At 60.7% G+C, this 21,622-nt stretch overlaps 5 non-coding genes and 3 pseudogenes across 5 annotated transcripts; all 8 read right to left on the bottom strand.

Moving 5' to 3' along the window:
* Nucleotides 1–4,142: 4,142 nt before the first annotated feature.
* On the bottom strand, nt 4,143–4,330 carry LOC124752561. Its single transcript, XR_007012169.1, has one exon. It is a non-coding gene; the product is annotated as a U2 spliceosomal RNA (small nuclear RNA).
* Nucleotides 4,331–5,087: 757 nt separating this feature from the next.
* Nucleotides 5,088–5,280, bottom strand: LOC124752535. Its single transcript, XR_007012150.1, has one exon. It is a non-coding gene; the product is annotated as a U2 spliceosomal RNA (small nuclear RNA).
* A 743-nt stretch (nt 5,281–6,023) lies between these two features.
* LOC124752534 lies at nt 6,024–6,216 on the bottom strand. Its single transcript, XR_007012149.1, has one exon. It is a non-coding gene; the product is annotated as a U2 spliceosomal RNA (small nuclear RNA).
* Nucleotides 6,217–6,973: 757 nt separating this feature from the next.
* LOC124752553 lies at nt 6,974–7,172 on the bottom strand. Its single transcript, XR_007012164.1, has one exon. It is a non-coding gene; the product is annotated as a U2 spliceosomal RNA (small nuclear RNA).
* Nucleotides 7,173–13,087: 5,915 nt separating this feature from the next.
* Nucleotides 13,088–13,221, bottom strand: LOC124752568 (annotated as a pseudogene).
* A 717-nt stretch (nt 13,222–13,938) lies between these two features.
* Nucleotides 13,939–14,153, bottom strand: LOC124752557 (annotated as a pseudogene).
* Nucleotides 14,154–20,055: 5,902 nt separating this feature from the next.
* LOC124752565 lies at nt 20,056–20,189 on the bottom strand (annotated as a pseudogene).
* A 757-nt stretch (nt 20,190–20,946) lies between these two features.
* On the bottom strand, nt 20,947–21,145 carry LOC124752552. Its single transcript, XR_007012163.1, has one exon. It is a non-coding gene; the product is annotated as a U2 spliceosomal RNA (small nuclear RNA).
* Nucleotides 21,146–21,622: the final 477 nt, after the last annotated feature.

Below are 21,622 nucleotides of genomic sequence, written 5' to 3'. Positions count from 1 at the left end.
GGGCCGGCCGCCGACCTCCACCTGCAACTCGGAAAGCAGTTCACTCCAGCGCCAGGTGACGCCACGCGGCGCTAGGCGCCTTGTGGCGTTCCTGACGCGCGTCCACAGTGACTGGATGTCACCACCGTCGCGTGCGAGGTCACCCTCAGTGCTGCCGCTAAGGTAGGTGGCCAAGTCGGAACGACTCGGCTCCCTCCCCAGTCGGCGGCGCGCGGCCGTAGATAGAGTGGCCCAGGCGATGTCTCGGACGGTGGCGTCGTCGCAGTGCAGCATGCGGAAGCCGTGGACGATCGTCGAGATGTCCGCAGCGTCCGCGAGCGGCGTCAGGCCGCATCCTCCCTCTCCCAGCGCGAGGTAGAGCTGTTCAGTGGACGCACGCTGTGGGAGGAACAGCCAAGATTTGACAGCCGCTTTCACTGCCTTGTCGAGTGCAGATAGCGGCCCCTTGCGTACCGCTCCGCCCCGCATGACAAAGTCAAGCCTAGGGAGGAGGAAGACACGCACAGCGTCAATCTTCTGCCAGGGAGCCAGCAGGGAAGCGTCCAGGTGCTGCAAGTCGCGTCGAATTGCCGCGATCGCATCCGTTGGCGTCTGCGTGACTTTGTACCCGGTGGGGACGCCAAGATGGAGGTAGGCGTCACCCGCACCGAGCACGGCTGGTTCTCCCCCTTGCAGGGCGAATACCGAGCCTAGTGTCTGCCGACGGCGGATGTGAAGCGTGGCACACTTCGACGGCTTGAAGGTAAGCCCGGCCCACGTCGCCGCCTCACCCACAACATTGAGGAGCGTCTGCATCGCCTCTGAATCCCGCGCCAGAAGCACGATATCGTCCGCATACGCCAGTGCACTCACACTGACGCCGCTAAGCGGAATACCACACTCATTTCTGAGCGAGGTTGCGGCGCGAAGTACCGGCTCGAGCGCGAGATTAAAGACGATGGGCGACAGTGGACAGCCCTGCTTGACGCCCGCCTGGATCTCTATCTCCTCCGTTAGTCCGTCAGATGTACGGACGCGGGTGGAGCAACCATCGTACATATCGGCAATTAGCTGATGCAATTGCTCTGGTAGTCCCATCCTGCTCAGTACTCCAAGGAGGTGAGCGTGAGGCACTGAACCGAAAGCATTCGCTAGATCAAGCCAAGCAAAGCATGCTTGGCCTCCCCTGCGCCTTGCATCATCAATTGCCGTCTGCACAATGAAGTTGTGCTCGTAGCAGCCTTCAAACGTGCGGAAGCCCTTCTGTTCCGGGGAGAGCAGGTTCAACCGCTCCGCCCAGAGAGAAGTGCGGTCCGCAACGATTGCAGCAAAGAGCTTAGAGATAGTAGAGCTCAATGCTAAAGGCCGCCAGTTTGTCACGTCCGAGACGTCCCCTTTCTTATGGATGAGGACGGTAGTGGATATTTTCCACTGCACCGGAGTCTTCCGCTCATTCCAGCAGCGCCAGAAGATCTTAGCTAGCACGTGGCAGCCAGGATCCTCACGTCGCAAGTCCGAGTACGTGACTCCGTCTGCCCCAGGAGCAGTATTGCTCGCCTTCTGGAGCCGCTGTTGCACCTCTGAAGGTGTGATCGGCAGCAGGACCTCCTCGCTGACATCAGGAGGCGTGGTGGCGGCAAAGTCCGGGACAGCAGCTGGTGCATCTGCAACAGAAAAGTCAGATTTAGCGTAGATCTTCTTAAAGTGCTCCGTGAGCACGTTGCCATCGATTTGGCAGTACGGTGACGTCTCGCCAAGGACGCGCTGCATCGCCTTGCGCCGGTCCGCGCGGTACAGCTTCTGAATCTCAGACGCTGCATTCGCGTCGTACCGACGCTCGGCGGCCGCCGCGCGCCGTGCGCCACGTCCACCGCGCCGCCCACCGCGGCCGCGTGTAGGGGCAGGGGGAGGGGGATTGGCAGCAGCGTCGGCGCGGCCCTGGCCGCGGTGCGCTGCTGCTGGTGGCCCATCCTGTCGACCTCCGGCTGCCTGGCGTTGTGGCTTCGTCTCGGCTATCTCGGAGATGAAGTCCTCGACGACCGCGACGAATGCGTCCCACGGTTGGTTGTGGACGCTCTCCAGGGCCGCCAGCCAGCGCCGCTGCCTCTCCGTTAGCCGAGTGTCGGCCGGGGGAGGGGGGGGCGGAGCTGCCTCAGTTGCGCCCTGTTCGGAGGGTACAGGGGGGCCTGTCAGGTCTGGTGTAGGACGGGAGCCTTGCGGCGGGAGGTTGGGACTGGGCCGGTTGTTACGGCGTCGGCGTCTCCTCTTCTTGCTGCCAGTTCTCGGAGACGCAGCTGCAGTCCCTCCGTTCACGTCGCGCCGCTCCGTCGTCTGCGTCGGTGGTGGTGCCGTGCTGCCATCTGGCGTGGGCCGCTCAGTGCTGCTCTCGACCGCCGCGCTGGTGACAGGTGGCGCAGCGGTAGCAGCAGGGGCCGGTGTAGCTTGCGCCGGCCTGGCGCTCGGGTCGGGCGCACCGCGGCTGGTGTTCGCCGCGCCGCCAACAGATGGCCCGGCGGTCGCCGGCGGCCCGCCGCCGGCGCGAGAAACACGGGGTGTAGCTCGCGCCGGCTGACCGGACGCGCCGGCTCGCCCCGGACCGCTGTTACGCGGACTGGGTGCCCGACGATCGCTACCAGATGGCGCAGTGGTCGTAGGGGTGGCCGGTGTAGCCCGCGCCGGCCGGGCGTCTCGAGGTGTAGCTCGCGCCGGCCTGGCGCTCGGGCCCAGCGCACTGCGGCTGTTGTTCGCCGCGCCGCCAACAGATGGCCCAGCGGTCGCCCGCGCCCTGCCGCCGGCGCGAGATACACGAGGTGTAGCTCGCGCCGGCCGCCCAGGCGCGTTGGCTCGCGCCGGGCCGCTGTTACGCGGACTGGGCGGAATGATGCGCCGTCGGTCCGGGGGCGGTGGTCTGCGTCCTGCAGCACGGCGTCTGTCCCTCCGTGGGGTGACTACGTGCCACTCATTATCTGTAGCAGAAACTTTTTTATTAATAACACTCCCTGCCTGAACGGAGACGGAGTGACGGGCGTCACTCGACGTAACCGCCGGCAGGGCAGAGGGAACGCGGCGCGTGTACGTCTGCGACCGCACAAGCACCACACCATCCGGTGCATCCGCCGGGCGCGCGGCCTTTGGTGCGTCAACCGGCGGCGCGGCTGCGCCGTGAATGACAACACCAACGGTCGCGGCGAGCGAGGCAGCCTGCCTGCCACTGCCCACCCGCACCGCAGAGCCACCTGTTGGCGGCGTAGCGAATGCGGGCGGCAGTCCCAGGCCGGTACCCACGCTCCCGACAGATGGCGGGCGGGAGGCGCCTGCGGTAGCCGCACGACGTGGCCAGCGTACGCCACTGGGTGCAATGGCCGGCGCGGGCAGCGGCGAGCCGCGGCCTTTGTCGGACACTGCGCCTCTGGCCGGAGCGACGCGTTCGGCGGCAGGCGTCGGCAGCGTGCTGCCTTCACCTCCCGAACTTGCGCTCGGCACTCGTGGCGACGCGGTTGACGTCGCGGAGCGTGTCGGCAGGGGGATGCCAGACCTCCTCGGCGTGCGCACACAGAGTACACACGACGCGGGGGTAGCAACCACCGCCGTCCTGGGCGTCGCAGACGCCTGCACACTCACACAGGGTGAGGGCAAGGCAGCCTGTGAGCCCACCACGCTGCTGCGGGTCAGGACCGCCGCGTATGTTAATCCTAAGTCCAGCCGGTCTGTCCTACTAGCTTCGGGGACCGGACTGGGCTGTGGCCATAGCCCCTCTCTATTATCTAAGGCTAGGCGGCCTGTGGTACTATCTTCCCGGGCCGCTTTCGCCTGTGGCTTTCGCCCCGCACTAACTAAGGACGAAGGGCCTGTCCTACTAGCTTCGGGGGCCCTCGCCTGTGACCTCCCGCCGGCCGACCTCTCTGAGTGCCCCAGAGAGCCAGACACGGCATCGTGTCCCATACTCACTCTCCCCCGACTGGCAGCGCCGGGGGTTGCGGAGTCTGCATTGCAGAGCCGCTGGTGTAGCCGCAGCGTCTTCAGCCGCGGGTCGCGTCGGCCGCAAAACTGACACTCGAAAACGGGAACCGTTTCCGGGTCGTGCAGCCTCCTGTAGTGGCGGAGAAGGGCCGAGTGGTCCTTGTACTCGCCAAAAGTCGGTCTCCCGGCAGCCTTGGTGACGAAGCAGATCCGGCAGCGGAAGACCTCCGCCGGCAGCGTCACCACAAGCTCCATTGTTCAGGTCGCGGACCTGAAACAGGAGAATAAGCGCGACCGCTTCCCGGTGCAGAAATCAGTCCATATGAGCTCACATTAAGCTGATAAGAACAGATACTACACTTTGATCTTAGCCAAAAGGCCGAGAAGCGATAAGGAAAAACCGCAGCCGAAGGGCCTAAATGCTTGCAGCGTGTGCGCTCCACATGTGGGAGTGACACACGGTGGTACGGGCCGATATGGCAACTGGCGACCGTCGAAAACACCGCAAAAGCAAGTGCTGGAGGAAAGACAATTCACGGGAGCACTCGTCACCAGCCCAGTACTACCCTCCATGTCGAACAGTAAACCGCGACTCCCATTTGAACGCCGCTAGCTGCCAGGGCAGTGGAGAAGCCGTGAGGCCGCCCCACAGCAGCGCCAGGCCGGCGCGAGCTACACCGGCGCGAGGCCGGCGCGAGCTACACCTAGCCGAGTGCTTACATCGTCCACTGCCTACTGCGTACGTGTGTACACACGTATTCTGCGTGCGTGCGGCGGCGACGACGACGTTCGCGAGGAGCTAAGGATATAACTCCAAAAAATGTAATTAAAATTATCTGTGGCCGGACCATATGTGACGCCAACGAGGCATCCGAAGGCACTCTTCTGTGGCCACATAAATTACCAGCCTAGTGTAATGCGGCTGCAAGAGCGTTCTGGCTAACCGCAAAAAAAAAAAAATAAATAAATAAATAAATAAATAAATAAATAAATAAAGTTCGTAAGATAATGTCAAATTAATTACAAGAAATCGTGGTGTGTAAGCAGCTAACTACTGGGCACATCGACAACTACAACAAGTTTTGCTACCAGCGGAATATCTGATAACTGCAGAATATTAACCCATTTCAGGCTATGTTTTAATTAATTTTAGGTGGGCCGATCCCGGCGGTACTGCAATGCCGGGCCAACCCGCGACAGAGGTGGAGCAAGCCCCTAGCACTCCGTCATGAGCCAAAAATGAGTTTAATATTCTGGTCCTGCGATGCAGGACGTATCAGATATTAAGCTGATAAGAACAGATACTACACTTTGATCTTAGCCAAAAGGCCGAGAAGCGATAAGGAAAAACCGCAGCCGAAGGGCCTAAATGCTTGCAGCGTGTGCGCTCCACATGTGGGAGTGACACACGGTGGTACGGGCCGATATGGCAACTGGCGACCGTCGAAAACACCGCAAAAGCAAGTGCTGGAGGAAAGACAATTCACGGGAGCACTCGTCACCAGCCCAGTACTACCCTCCATGTCGAACAGTAAACCGCGACTCCCATTTGAACGCCGCTAGCTGCCAGGGCAGTGGAGAAGCCGTGAGGCCGCCCCACAGCAGCGCCAGGCCGGCGCGAGCTACACCGGCGCGAGGCCGGCGCGAGCTACACCGGCGCGAGGCCGGCGCGAGCTACACCTAGCCGAGTGCTTACATCGTCCACTGCCTACTGCGTACGTGTGTACACACGTATTCTGCGTGCGTGCGGCGGCGACGACGACGTTCGCGAGGAGCTAAGGATATAACTCCAAAAAATGTAATTAAAATTATCTGTGGCCGGACCATATGTGACGCCAACGAGGCATCCGAAGGCACTCTTCTGTGGCCACATAAATTACCAGCCTAGTGTAATGCGGCTGCAAGAGCGGACCGGCTAACCGCAAAAAAAAAAAACATAAGATGATGTTAAATTAATTACAAGAAATCGTGGTGTGAAAGCAGCTAACTACTGGGCAAATCGACAACCACAACAAGTTTTGCTACCAGCGGAATATCTGATCACTGCAGAATATTAACCCATTTCAGGCTGTGTTTTAATTAATTTTAGGTGGGCCGATCCCGGCGGTACTGCAATGCCGGGCCAACCCGCGACAGAGGTGGAGCAAGCCCCTAGCACTCCGTCATGAGCCAAAAATGAGTTTAATATTCTGGTCCTGCGATGCAGGACGTATCAGATATTAAGCTGATAAGAACAGATACTACACTTTGATCTTAGCCAAAAGGCCGAGAAGCGATAAGGAAAAACCGCAGCCGAAGGGCCTAAATGCTTGCAGCGTGTGCGCTCCACATGTGGGAGTGACACACGGTGGTACGGGCCGATATGGCAACTGGCGACCGTCGAAAACACCGCAAAAGCAAGTGCTGGAGGAAAGACAATTCACGGGAGCACTCGTCACCAGCCCAGTACTACCCTCCATGTCGAACAGTAAACCGCGACTCCCATTTGAACGCCGCTAGCTGCCAGGGCAGTGGAGAAGCCGTGAGGCCGCCCCACAGCAGCGCCAGGCCGGCGCGAGCTACACCGGCGCGAGGCCGGCGCGAGCTACACCTAGCCGAGTGCTTACATCGTCCACTGCCTACTGCGTACGTGTGTACACACGTATTCTGCGTGCGTGCGGCGGCGACGACGACGTTCGCGAGGAGCTAAGGATATAACTCCAAAAAATGTAATTAAAATTATCTGTGGCCGGACCATATGTGACGCCAACGAGGCATCCGAAGGCACTCTTCTGTGGCCACATAAATTACCAGCCTAGTGTAATGCGGCTGCAAGAGCGTTCTGGCTAACCGCAAAAAAAAAAAAATAAATAAATAAATAAATAAATAAATAAATAAATAAAGTTCGTAAGATAATGTCAAATTAATTACAAGAAATCGTGGTGTGTAAGCAGCTAACTACTGGGCACATCGACAACTACAACAAGTTTTGCTACCAGCGGAATATCTGATAACTGCAGAATATTAACCCATTTCAGGCTATGTTTTAATTAATTTTAGGTGGGCCGATCCCGGCGGTACTGCAATGCCGGGCCAACCCGCGACAGAGGTGGAGCAAGCCCCTAGCACTCCGTCATGAGCCAAAAATGAGTTTAATATTCTGGTCCTGCGATGCAGGACGTATCAGATATTAAGCTGATAAGAACAGATTTTTATTTTCCGAGATAATTCTTAGTTACAGTTTTAAGAAGTATAATTTTAAGAAAGAATATTCATGACTCTATACAAATCGAGTTTTACAAATTTAATGAAAATTAAATTGAAATATATAGTAGACGGTTCTAACCGCACTTAAATAGTTGAATTTAATTCTAATTCGTGGGTTAAGCCCACTACTTAAATATTGGAAGACCGCGTTAGGCGCGGGTGCTTAAGTATATTACCTTAAGATTAATCCCGCGGTAGGCGCGGCCTTAGATATTTCAGACCGGGGGAGGTTTGGATCTAGTTTAGGAACTATTTTGTTTTATTTCATTCATCTCCATGCCCTGACAGCACACTGCACATGCACGGCTGCCAGCGGCTGGTGTGCCACGCACGCAGGCGGGTCACACACAGCCGGACTTCTCCCCTCTGTCCGCCTTGCGGCAGACGTCACCAGGGTGTCGTGGCAGGAGGGCGTTGCTTCCCACGCTGGCTGGAGACTGCCGGGCAGTAGGCACACGTTTGGCGCCGCCTAGCACCGCGCCAACCGAGGTGGAGGCCATATTCGGCGGACACCACGGAGGGAGGGGCACCAGGCAGCACCGCACGCACTGCTACTGACTCGGCGCTGCTGCAGTGCGGCGCGAAGATGGTGTAGCGCCGCAGGTCCCGCGTCGTGGAGGAGAATCTCGACGCCGACGTCACGAAGGCACCGACCTCGAAGTTCTCCGACGACTGCAGTCTCGAGGGTCTCGCAGCCTGACGTCAGAGCATGCCACAGTCTAGGGGGACACATACTGGCGGTGGCCAGTAATGTGTTCCACGTAAATGTCGCGGGACCACTTGATGGTGTCAGACACCATCAGCCGCCGCATCAGTTGGCAGTAGCGGCTAGCGATGCCTAGGTGCCGAAGCACTGCATCGTTCTGGCGGTCCCACGCCCCCAGACTGCCAACAACCAGGGCGTCGACAGTGACGGAATAGCCGCGAGCGGCTAATCCGCGCGCAACGTCGGCGTACTTTATCTGCTTCAGTTGCCGAGCGTTGTCGAGCGCGATCCGCCTATTCTCGAAGGGGATCGTCACATCGACGATGGTCACAGTCTTCGCGGCCTCGTCAGTTATTACGAGGTCCGGACGCAGCCCACTGCTGTCCCCTATGACGGTTTGGTTGATCCTGATGTCAGGAACAGCAGCGTTTCCTCTTCTTGGCCGCCCAGCGACTGCTGTCGCGAGGCGGTTGAGGACCGCGTTGTGGCGATACTGCAGGGCTGCTGAGTGCACCATACACGCGTTGATCACGTGTGGGAGCGTCTCGTTGTTGTGGCCACAGCGTCGGCAGGCTTTGTTGTTGTTTGCCCGCCCATCAAAGCGGCGACAACCGTTCAGAGGCACGACTCCGAGCCTGGCGCGATGGATAAAGCGCCAGTCTGCGAAGCGGGTGTATTTGCCTCCCGCTATGAAGTGGTTGGACGCTGTGGACTCCCTGGTACACTCGAACACCTTCCCCTGGTCAGGTTTCCTGAGTAGGAGGTTGCGCAGGCGCTGCCTCAGACACTCGCGGAGCGTCCGCGAGAGGAGACGTTTGGCGCCCCCTCCCACCCGGACATGCTCGACGCCAGTGTTGACGTTGCGTCCCACGCTGTCATCATCGTGTTGCGGTCCATCGCCGCCATCATCGAGGTGTCGTGTAGTCGCAGGCGCCGTCCCCTCCGTGGCCGGCTGCGTCACCCCTCCGATGCCGCCGTGTTCCGCGTCGCCAGCGATGGCGTCCCGGCCGCCGACCTCCACCTGCAACTCAGAGAGCAGCTCACTCCAGCGCCAGGTGACGCCACGCGGCGCTAGGCGCCTTGTGGCGTTCCTGACGCGCGTCCACAGTGACTGGATGTCACCACCGTCGCGTGCGAGGTCACCCTCAGTGCTGCCGCTAAGGTAGGTGGCCAAGTCGGAATGACTCGGCTCCCTCCCCAGTCGGCGGCGCGCGGCCGTAGATAGTGTGGCCCAGGCGATGTCTCGGACGGTGGCGTCGTCGCAGTGCAGCATGCGGAAGCCGTGGACGATCGTCGAGATGTCCGCAGCGTCCGCGAGCGGCGTCAGGCCGCATCCTCCCTCTCCCAGCGCGAGGTACAGCTGTTCAGTGGACGCACGCTGTGGGAGGAACAGCCAAGATTTGACAGCCGCTTTCACTGCCTTGTCGAGTGCAGATAGCGGCCCCTTGCGTACCGCTCCGCCCCGCATGACAAAGTCAAGCCTGGGGAGGAGGAAGACACGCACAGCGTCAATCTTCTGCCAGGGAGCCAGCAGGGAAGCGTCCAGGTGCTGCAAGTCGCGTCGAATTGCCGCGATCGCATCCGTTGGCGTCTGCGTGACTTTGTACCCGGTGGGGACGCCAAGATGGAGGTAGGCGTCACCCGCACCGAGCACGGCTGGTTCTCCCCCTTGCAGGGCGAATACCGAGCCTAGTGTCTGCCGACGGCGGATGTGAAGCGTGGCACACTTCGACGGCTTGAAGGTAAGCCCGGCCCACGTCGCCGCCTCACCCACAACATTGAGGAGCGTCTGCATCGCCTCTGAATCCCGCGCCAGAAGCACGATATCGTCCGCATACGCCAGTGCACTCACACTGACGCCGCTAAGCGGGATACCACACTCATTTCTGAGCGAGGTTGCGGCGCGAAGTACCGGCTCGAGCGCGAGGTTAAAGACGATGGGCGACAGTGGACAGCCCTGCTTGACGCCCGCCTGGATCTCTATCTCCTCCGTTAGTCCGTCAGATGTACGGACGCGGGTGGAGCAACCATCGTACATATCGGCAATTAGCTGGTGCAATTGCTCTGGTAGTCCCATCCTGCTCAGTACTCCAAGGAGGTGAGCGTGAGGCACTGAACCGAAAGCATTCGCTAGATCAAGCCAAGCAAAGCATGCTTGGCCTCCCCTGCGCCTTGCATCATCAATTGCCGTCTGCACAATGAAGTTGTGCTCGTAGCAGCCTTCAAACGTGCGGAAGCCCTTCTGTTCTGGGGAGAGCAGGTTCAACCGCTCCGCCCAGAGGGAAGTGCGGTCCGCAACGATTGCAGCAAAGAGCTTAGAGATGGTAGAGCTCAATGCTAAAGGCCGCCAGTTTGTCACGTCCGAGACGTCCCCTTTCTTGTGGATGAGGACGGTAGTGGATATTTTCCACTGCACCGGAGTCTTCCGCTCATTCCAGCAGCGCGAGAAGATCTTAGCTAGCACGTGGCAGCCAGGATCCTCACGTCGCAAGTCCGAGTACGTGACTCCGTCTGCCCCAGGAGCAGTATTGCTCGCCTTCTGGAGCCGCTGTTGCACCTCTGAAGGTGTGATCGGCAGCAGGACGTCCTCGCTGACATCAGGAGGTGTGGTGGCGGCAAAGTCCGGGACAGCAGCTGGTGCATCTGTAACGGAAAAGTCGGATTTAGAATATATTACCTTAAAGTGCTCCGTGAGCACGTTGCCATCGATTTGGCAGTACGGCGACGTCTCGCCAAGGACGCGCTGCATCGCCTTACGCCGGTCCGCGCGGTACAGCTTCTGAATCTCAGACGCTGCATTCGCGTCGTACCGACGCTCGGCGGCCGCCGCGCGCCGTGCGCCACGTCCACCGCGCCGCCCACCGCGGCCGCGTGTAGGGGCAGGGGGAGGGGGATTGGCAGCAGCGTCGGCGCGGCCCTGGCCGCGGTGCGCTGCTGCTGGTGGCCCATCCTGTCGACCTCCGGCTGCCTGGCGTTGTGGCTTCGTCTCGGCGATCTCGGAGATGAAGTCCTCGACGACCGCGACGAATGCGTCCCACGGTTGGTTGTGGACGCTCTCCAGGGCCGCCAGCCAGCGCCGCTGCCTCTCCGTTAGCCGAGTGTCCGCCGGGGGAAGGGGGGGCGGAGCTGCCTCAGTTGCGCCCTGTTCGGAGGGTACAGGGGGGCCTGTCAGGTCTGGTGTAGGACGGGAGCCTTGCGGCGGGAGGTTGGGACTGGGCCGGTTGTTACGGCGTCGGCGTCTCCTCTTCTTGCTGCCAGTTCTCGGAGACGCAGCTGCAGTCCCTCCGTTCACGTCGCGCCGCTCCGTCGTCTGCGTCGGTGGTGGTGCCGTGCTGCCATCTGGCGTAGGCCGCTCAGTGCTGCTCTCGGTCGCCGCGCTGGTGACAGGTGGCGCAGCGGTAGCAGCAGGGGCCGGTGTAGCTTGCGCCGGCCTGGCGCTCGGGTCGGGCGCACCGCGGCTGGTGTTCGCCGCGCCGCCAACAGATGGCCCGGCGGTCGCCAGCGGCCCGCCGCCGGCGCGAGAAACACGGGGTGTAGCTCGCGCCGGCTGACCGGACGCGCCGGCTCGCCCCGGACCGCTGTTACGCGGACTGGGTGCCCGACGATCGCTACCAGATGGCGCAGTGGTCGTAGGGGTGGCCGGTGTAGCCCGCGCCGGCCGGGCGTCTCGAGGTGTAGCTCGCGCCGGCCTGGCGCTCGGGCCCAGCGCACTGCGGCTGTTGTTCGCCGCGCCGCCAACAGATGGCCCAGCGGTCGCCCGCGCCCTGCCGCCGGCGCGAGATACACGAGGTGTAGCTCGCGCCGGCCGCCCAGGCGCGTTGGCTCGCGCCGGGCCGCTGTTACGCGGACTGGGCGGTATGATGCGCCGTCGGTCCGGGGGCGGTGGTCTGCGTCCTGCAGCACGGCGTCTGTCCCTCCTTGGGGTGACTACGTGCCACTCATGATCTGCAACAGGAGCTTTTGAGTTAATAGCACTCCCTGCCTGAGCGGAGACGGAGTGACGGGCGTCACTCGACGTAACCGCCGGCAGGGCAGAGGAAACGCGGCGCGTGTACGTCTGCGACCGCACAAGCACCACACCATCCGGTGCATCCGCCGGGCGCGCGGCCTTTGGTGCGTCAACCGGCGGCGCGGCTGCGCCGTGAATGACAACACCAACGGTCGCGGCGAGCGAGGCAGCCTGCCTGCCACTGCCCACCCGCACCGCAGAGCCACCTGTTGGCGGCGTAGCGAATGCGGGCGGCAGTCCCAGGCCAGTACCCACGCTCCCGACAGATGGCGGGCGGGAGGCGCCTGCGGCAGCCGCACGACGTGGCCAGCGTACGCCACTGGGCGCAGTGGCCGGCGCGGGCGGCGGCGAGCCGCGGCCCATGCCGGACACAGCGCCTCTGGCCGGAGCGACGCGTTCGGCGGCAGGCGTCGGCAGCGTGCTGCCTTCACCTCCCGAGCTTGCGCTCGGCACTCGTGGCGACGCGGTTGACGTCGCGGAGCGTGTCGGCAGGGGGATGCCAGACCTCCTCGGCGTGCGCACACAGAGTACACACGACGCGGGGGTGGCAACCACCGCCGTCCTGGGCGTCGCAGACGCCTGCACACTCACACAGGGTGAGGGCAAGGCAGCCTGTGAGCCCACCACGCTGCTGCGGGTCAGGACCGCCGCGTATGTTAAACCTAAGTCCAGCCGGTCTGTCCTACTAGCTTCGGGGACCGGACTGGGCTGTGGCCATAGCCCCTCTCTATTATCTAAGGCTAGGCGGCCTATGGTACTAGCTTCCCGAGCCGCTTTCGCCTGTGGCTTGCGCCCAGCACTAACTAAGGACGAAGGGCCTGTCCTACTAGCTTCGGGGGCCCTCGCCTGTGACCTCCCGCCGGCTGACCTCTCTGGGTGCCCCAGAGAGCCAGACACGGCATCGTGTCCCATACTCACTCTCCCCCGACTGGCAGCGCCGGGGGTTGCGGAGTCTGCATTGCAGAGCCGCTGGTGTAGCCGCAGCGTCTTCAGCCGCGGGTCGCGTCGGCCGCAAAACTGACACTCGAAAACGGGAACCGTTTCCGGGTCGTGCAGCCTCCTGTAGTGGCGGAGAAGGGCCGAGTGGTCCTTGTACTCCCCAAAAGTTGGTCTCCCGGCAGCCTTGGTGACGAAGCAGATCCGGCAGCGGAAGACCTCCGCCGGCAGCGTCACCACAAGCTCCATCGTTCAGGTCGCGGACCTGAAACAGGAGAATAAGCGCGACCGCTTCCCGGTGCAGTAATCAGTCCATATGAGCTCACATTAAGCTGATAAGAACAGATACTACACTTTGATCTTAGCCAAAAGGCCGAGAAGCGATAAGGAAAAACCGCAGCCGAAGGGCCTAAATGCTTGCAGCGTGTGCGCTCCACATGTGGGAGTGACACACGGTGGTACGGGCCGATATGGCAACTGGCGACCGTCGAAAACACCGCAAAAGCAAGTGCTGGAGGAAAGACAATTCACGGGAGCACTCGTCACCAGCCCAGTACTACCCTCCATGTCGAACAGTAAACCGCGACTCCCATTTGAACGCCGCTAGCTGCCAGGGCAGTGGAGAAGCCGTGAGGCCGCCCCACAGCAGCGCCAGGCCGGCGCGAGCTACACCGGCGCGAGGCCGGCGCGAGCTACACCTAGCCGAGTGCTTACATCGTCCACTGCCTACTGCGTACGTGTGTACACACGTATTCTGCGTGCGTGCGGCGGCGACGACGACGTTCGCGAGGAGCTAAGGATATAACTCCAAAAAATGTAATTAAAATTATCTGTGGCCGGACCATATGTGACGCCAACGAGGCATCCGAAGGCACTCTTCTGTGGCCACATAAATTACCAGCCTAGTGTAATGCGGCTGCAAGAGCGGACCGGCTAACCGCAAAAAAAAAAAACATAAGATGATGTTAAATTAATTACAAGAAATCGTGGTGTGAAAGCAGCTAACTACTGGGCAAATCGACAACCACAACAAGTTTTGCTACCAGCGGAATATCTGATCACTGCAGAATATTAACCCATTTCAGGCTGTGTTTTAATTAATTTTAGGTGGGCCGATCCCGGCGGTACTGCAATGCCGGGCCAACCCGCGACAGAGGTGGAGCAAGCCCCTAGCACTCCGTCATGAGCCAAAAATGAGTTTAATATTCTGGTCCTGCGATGCAGGACGTATCAGATATTAAGCTGATAAGAACAGATTTTTATTTTCCGAGATAATTCTTAGTTACAGTTTTATGAAGTATAAATTTAAGAAAGAATATTCATGACTCTATACAATGCGAGTTTTACAAATTTATTAAGTTTAGATAAAATTAAATTTAGAAAAACGGTTCTAACCGCACTTAAGTAATTGAACCTTATTCTAACTCGTGGGGTAAGCCCACTACTTAAATATTGGAAGGCCGCGTTAGGCGCGGATGCTTAAGTATATTACCTTAAGATTAATCCCGCGGTAGGCGCGGCCTTAGATATTTCAGACCGGGGAAAGTTTGGAACTAGTTTTAGGAGCTATTTTGTTTTATTTCATTCATCTCCATGCCCTGACAGCACACTGCACATGCACGGCTGCCAGCGGCTGGTGTGCCACGCACGCAGGCGGGTCACACACAGCCGGACTTCTCCCCTCTGTCCGCCTTGCGGCAGACGTCACCGGGGTGTCGTGGCAGGAGGGCGTTGCTTCCCACGCTGGCTGGAGACTGCCGGGCAGTAGGCACACGTTTGGCGCCGCCTAGCACCGCGCCAACCGAGGTGGGGGCCATATTCGGCGGACACCACGGAGGGAGGGGCACCAGGCAGCACCGCACGCACCGCTACTGACTCGGCACTGCTGCAGTGCGGCGCGAAGATGGTGTAGCGCCGCAGATCCCGCGTCGTGGAGGAGAATCTCGACGCCGACGTCACGAAGGCACCGACCTCGAAGTTCTCCGACGACTGCAGTCTCGAGGGTCTCGCAGCCTGACGTCAGAGCATGCCACAGTCTAGGGGGACACATACTGGCGGTGGCCAGTAATGTGTTCCACGTAAATGTCGCGGGACCACTTGATGGTGTCAGACACCATCAGCCGCCGCATCAGTTGGCAGTAGCGGCTAGCGATGCCTAGGTGCCGAAGCACTGCATCGTTCTGGCGGTCCCACGCCCCCAGACTGCCAACAACCAGGGCGTCGACAGTGACGGAATAGCCGCGAGCGGCTAATCCGCGCGCAACGTCGGCGTACTTTATCTGCTTCAGTTGCCGAGCGTTGTCGAGCGCGATCCGCCTATTCTCGAAGGGGATCGTCACATCGACGATGGTCACAGTCTTCGCGGCCTCGTCAGTTATTACGAGGTCCGGACGCAGCCCACTGCTGTCCCCTATGACGGTTTGGTTGATCCTGATGTCAGGAACAGCAGTGTTTCCTCTTCTTGGCCGCCCAGCGACTGCTGTCGCGAGGCGGTTGAGGACCGCGTTGTGACGATACTGCAGGGCTGCTGAGTGCACCATGCACGCGTTAATCACGTGCGGGAGCGTCTCGTTGTTGTGGCCACAGCGTCGGCAGGCTTTGTTGTTGTTTGCCCGCCCATCAAAGCGGCGACAACCGTTCAGAGGCACGACTCCGAGCCTGGCGCGATGGATAAAGCGCCAGTCTGCGAAGCGGGTGTATTTGCCTCCCGCTATGAAGTGGTTGGACGCTGTGGACTCCCTGGTGCACTCGAACACCTTCCCCTGGTCCGGTTTCCTGAGTAGGATGTGGCGCAGGCGCTGTCTCAGACACTCGCGGAGCGTCCGCGAGAGAAGACGTTTGGCGCCCCCTCCCACCCGGACATGCTCGACGCCAGTGTTGACGATGCGTCCCACGCTGTCATCATCGTGCTGCGGTCCATCGCCGCCATCTTCGAGGTGTCGTGTAGTCCCGGTCGCCGTCGCCTCCGTGGCCGGCTGCGTCACCCCTCCGATGCCGCCGTGTTCCGCGTCGTCAGCGATGGCGGGCCGGCCGCCGACCTCCACCTGCAACTCGGAAAGCAGTTCACTCCAGCGCCAGGTGACGCCACGCGGCGCTAGGCGCCTTGTGGCGTTCCTGACGCGCGTCCACAGTGACTGGATGTCACCACCGTCGCGTGCGAGGTCACCCTCAGTGCTGCCGCTAAGGTAGGTGGCCAAGTCGGAACGACTCGGCTCCCTCCCCAGTCGGCGGCGCGCGGCCGTAGATAGAGTGGCCCAGGCGATGTCTCGGACGGTGGCGTCGTCGCAGTGCAGCATGCGGAAGCCGTGGACGATCGTCGAGATGTCCGCAGCGTCCGCGAGCGGCGTCAGGCCGCATCCTCCCTCTCCCAGCGCGAGGTAGAGCTGTTCAGTGGACGCACGCTGTGGGAGGAACAGCCAAGATTTGACAGCCGCTTTCACTGCCTTGTCGAGTGCAGATAGCGGCCCCTTGCGTACCGCTCCGCCCCGCATGACAAAGTCAAGCCTAGGGAGGAGGAAGACACGCACAGCGTCAATCTTCTGCCAGGGAGCCAGCAGGGAAGCGTCCAGGTGCTGCAAGTCGCGTCGAATTGCCGCGATCGCATCCGTTGGCGTCTGCGTGACTTTGTACCCGGTGGGGACGCCAAGATGGAGGTAGGCGTCACCCGCACCGAGCACGGCTGGTTCTCCCCCTTGCAGGGTGAATACCGAGCCTAGTGTCTGCCGACGGCGGATGTGAAGCGTGGCACACTTCGACGGCTTGAAGGTAAGCCCGGCCCACGTCGCCGCCTCACCCACAACATTGAGGAGCGTCTGCATCGCCTCTGAATCCCGCGCCAGAAGCACGATATCGTCCGCATACGCCAGTGCACTCACACTGACGCCGCTAAGCGGAATACCACACTCATTTCTGAGCGAGGTTGCGGCGCGAAGTACCGGCTCGAGCGCGAGATTAAAGACGATGGGCGACAGTGGACAGCCCTGCTTGACGCCCGCCTGGATCTCTATCTCCTCCGTTAGTCCGTCAGATGTACGGACGCGGGTGGAGCAACCATCGTACATATCGGCAATTAGCTGATGCAATTGCTCTGGTAGTCCCATCCTGCTCAGTACTCCAAGGAGGTGAGCGTGAGGCACTGAACCGAAAGCATTCGCTAGATCAAGCCAAGCAAAGCATGCTTGGCCTCCCCTGCGCCTTGCATCATCAATTGCCGTCTGCACAATGAAGTTGTGCTCGTAGCAGCCTTCAAACGTGCGGAAGCCCTTCTGTTCTGGGGAGAGCAGGTTCAACCGCTCCGCCCAGAGAGAAGTGCGGTCCGCAACGATTGCAGCAAAGAGCTTAGAGATAGTAGAGCTCAATGCTAAAGGCCGCCAGTTTGTCACGTCCGAGACGTCCCCTTTCTTATGGATGAGGACGGTAGTGGATATTTTCCACTGCACCGGAGTCTTCCGCTCATTCCAGCAGCGCGAGAAGATCTTAGCTAGCACGTGGCAGCCAGGATCCTCACGTCGCAAGTCCGAGTACGTGACTCCGTCTGCCCCAGGAGCAGTATTGCTCGCCTTCTGGAGCCGCTGTTGCACCTCTGAAGGTGTGATCGGCAGCAGGACGTCCTCGCTGACATCAGGAGGCGTGGTGGCGGCAAAGTCCGGGACAGCAGCTGGTGCATCTGTAACGGAAAAGTCGGATTTAGAATATATTACCTTAAAGTGCTCCGTGAGCACGTTGCCATCGATTTGGCAGTACGGCGACGTCTCGCCAAGGACGCGCTGCATCGCCTTACGCCGGTCCGCGCGGTACAGCTTCTGAATCTCAGACGCTGCATTCGCGTCGTACCGACGCTCGGCGGCCGCCGCGCGCCGTGCGCCACGTCCACCGCGCCGCCCACCGCGGCCGCGTGTAGGGGCAGGGGGAGGGGGATTGGCAGCAGCGTCGGCGCGGCCCTGGCCGCGGTGCGCTGCTGCTGGTGGCCCATCCTGTCGACCTCCGGCTGCCTGGCGTTGTGGCTTCGTCTCGGCGATCTCGGAGATGAAGTCCTCGACGACCGCGACGAATGCGTCCCACGGTTGGTTGTGGACGCTCTCCAGGGCCGCCAGCCAGCGCCGCTGCCTCTCCGTTAGCCGAGTGTCGGCCGGGGGAGGGGGGGGCGGAGCTGCCTCAGTTGCGCCCTGTTCGGAGGGTACAGGGGGGCCTGTCAGGTCTGGTGTAGGACGGGAGCCTTGCGGCGGGAGGTTGGGACTGGGCCGGTTGTTACGGCGTCGGCGTCTCCTCTTCTTGCTGCCAGTTCTCGGAGACGCAGCTGCAGTCCCTCCGTTCACGTCGCGCCGCTCCGTCGTCTGCGTCGGTGGTGGTGCCGTGCTGCCATCTGGCGTGGGCCGCTCAGTGCTGCTCTCGGTCGCCGCGCTGGTGACAGGTGGCGCAGCGGTAGCAGCAGGGGCCGGTGTAGCTTGCGCCGGCCTGGCGCTCGGGTCGGGCGCACCGCGGCTGGTGTTCGCCGCGCCGCCAACAGATGGCCCGGCGGTCGCCAGCGGCCCGCCGCCGGCGCGAGAAACACGGGGTGTAGCTCGCGCCGGCTGACCGGACGCGCCGGCTCGCCCCGGACCGCTGTTACGCGGACTGGGTGCCCGACGATCGCTACCAGATGGCGCAGTGGTCGTAGGGGTGGCCGGTGTAGCCCGCGCCGGCCGGGCGTCTCGAGGTGTAGCTCGCGCCGGCCTGGCGCTCGGGCCCAGCGCACTGCGGCTGTTGTTCGCCGCGCCGCCAACAGATGGCCCAGCGGTCGCCCGCGCCCTGCCGCCGGCGCGAGATACACGAGGTGTAGCTCGCGCCGGCCGCCCAGGCGCGTTGGCTCGCGCCGGGCCGCTGTTACGCGGACTGGGCGGTATGATGCGCCGTCGGTCCGGGGGCGGTGGTCTGCGTCCTGCAGCACGGCGTCTGTCCCTCCTTGGGGTGACTACGTGCCACTCATGATCTGCAACAGGAGCTTTTGAGTTAATAGCACTCCCTGCCTGAGCGGAGACGGAGTGACGGGCGTCACTCGACGTAACCGCCGGCAGGGCAGAGGAAACGCGGCGCGTGTACGTCTGCGACCGCACAAGCACCACACCATCCGGTGCATCCGCCGGGCGCGCGGCCTTTGGTGCGTCAACCGGCGGCGCGGCTGCGCCGTGAATGACAACACCAACGGTCGCGGCGAGCGAGGCAGCCTGCCTGCCACTGCCCACCCGCACCGCAGAGCCACCTGTTGGCGGCGTAGCGAATGCGGGCGGCAGTCCCAGGCCAGTACCCACGCTCCCGACAGATGGCGGGCGGGAGGCGCCTGCGGCAGCCGCACGACGTGGCCAGCGTACGCCACTGGGCGCAGTGGCCGGCGCGGGCGGCGGCGAGCCGCGGCCCATGCCGGACACAGCGCCTCTGGCCGGAGCGACGCGTTCGGCGGCAGGCGTCGGCAGCGTGCTGCCTTCACCTCCCGAACTTGCGCTCGGCACTCGTGGCGACGCGGTTGACGTCGCGGAGCGTGTCGGCAGGGGGATGCCAGACCTCCTCGGCGTGCGCACACAGAGTACACACGACGCGGGGGTGGCAACCACCGCCGTCCTGGGCGTCGCAGACGCCTGCACACTCACACAGGGTGAGGGCAAGGCAGCCTGTGAGCCCACCACGCTGCTGCGGGTCAGGACCGCCGCGTAAGTTAAACCTAAGTCCAGCCGGTCTGTCCTACTAGCTTCGGGGACCGGACTGGGCTGTGGCCATAGCCCCTCTCTATTATCTAAGGCTAGGCGGCCTATGGTACTAGCTTCCCGAGCCGCTTTCGCCTGTGGCTTGCGCCCAGCACTAACTAAGGACGAAGGGCCTGTCCTACTAGCTTCGGGGGCCCTCGCCTGTGACCTCCCGCCGGCTGACCTCTCTGGGTGCCCCAGAGAGCCAGACACGGCATCGTGTCCCATACTCACTCTCCCCCGACTGGCAGCGCCGGGGGTTGCGGAATCTGCATTGCAGAGCCGCTGGTGTAACCGCAGCGTCTTCAGCCGCGGGTCGCGTCGGCCGCAAAACTGACACTCGAAAACGGGAACCGTTTCCGGGTCGTGCAGCCTCCTGTAGTGGCGGAGAAGGGCCGAGTGGTCCTTGTACTCCCCAAAAGTTGGTCTCCCGGCAGCCTTGGTGACGAAGCAGATCCGGCAGCGGAAGACCTCCGCCGGCAGCGTCACCACAAGCTCCATCGTTCAGGTCGCGGACCTGAAACAGGAGAATAAGCGCGACCGCTTCCCGGTGCAGTAATCAGTCCATATGAGCTCACATTAAGCTGATAAGAACAGATACTACACTTTGATCTTAGCCAAAAGGCCGAGAAGCGATAAGGAAAAACCGCAGCCGAAGGGCCTAAATGCTTGCAGCGTGTGCGCTCCACATGTGGGAGTGACACACGGTGGTACGGGCCGATATGGCAACTGGCGACCGTCGAAAACACCGCAAAAGCAAGTGCTGGAGGAAAGACAATTCACGGGAGCACTCGTCACCAGCCCAGTACTACCCTCCATGTCGAACAGTAAACCGCGACTCCCATTTGAACGCCGCTAGCTGCCAGGGCAGTGGAGAAGCCGTGAGGCCGCCCCACAGCAGCGCCAGGCCGGCGCGAGCTACACCGGCGCGAGGCCGGCGCGAGCTACACCTAGCCGAGTGCTTACATCGTCCACTGCCTACTGCGTACGTGTGTACACACGTATTCTGCGTGCGTGCGGCGGCGACGACGACGTTCGCGAGGAGCTAAGGATATAACTCCAAAAAATGTAATTAAAATTATCTGTGGCCGGACCATATGTGACGCCAACGAGGCATCCGAAGGCACTCTTCTGTGGCCACATAAATTACCAGCCTAGTGTAATGCGGCTGCAAGAGCGTTCTGGCTAACCGCAAAAAAAAAAAAATAAATAAATAAATAAATAAATAAATAAATAAATAAAGTTCGTAAGATAATGTCAAATTAATTACAAGAAATCGTGGTGTGTAAGCAGCTAACTACTGGGCACATCGACAACTACAACAAGTTTTGCTACCAGCGGAATATCTGATAACTGCAGAATATTAACCCATTTCAGGCTATGTTTTAATTAATTTTAGGTGGGCCGATCCCGGCGGTACTGCAATGCCGGGCCAACCCGCGACAGAGGTGGAGCAAGCCCCTAGCACTCCGTCATGAGCCAAAAATGAGTTTAATATTCTGGTCCTGCGATGCAGGACGTATCAGATATTAAGCTGATAAGAACAGATTTTTATTTTCCGAGATAATTCTTAGTTACAGTTTTAAGAAGTATAATTTTAAGAAAGAATATTCATGACTCTATACAAATCGAGTTTTACAAATTTAATGAAAATTAAATTGAAATATATAGTAGACGGTTCTAACCGCACTTAAATAGTTGAATTTAATTCTAATTCGTGGGTTAAGCCCACTACTTAAATATTGGAAGACCGCGTTAGGCGCGGATGCTTAAGTATATTACCTTAAGATTAATCCCGCGATAGGCGCGGCCTTAGATATTTCAGACCGGGGAAGGTTTGGAACTAGTTTTAGGAACTATTTTGTTTTATTTCATTCATCTCCATGCCCTGACAGCACACTGCACATGCACGGCTGCCAGCGGCTGGTGTGCCACGCACGCAGGCGGGTCACACGCAGCCGGACTTCTCCCCTCTGTCCGCCTTGCGGCAGACGTCACCGGGGTGTCGTGGCAGGAGGGCGTTGCTTCCCACGCTGGCTGGAGACTGCCGGGCAGTAGGCACACGTTTGG

Source organism: Schistocerca piceifrons, unplaced genomic scaffold, assembly GCF_021461385.2.
Source record: "Schistocerca piceifrons isolate TAMUIC-IGC-003096 unplaced genomic scaffold, iqSchPice1.1 HiC_scaffold_476, whole genome shotgun sequence".
Lineage (NCBI taxonomy): Eukaryota > Metazoa > Arthropoda > Insecta > Orthoptera > Acrididae > Schistocerca > Schistocerca piceifrons.
This window is presented reverse-complemented; position numbering and strand designations above follow the sequence as displayed.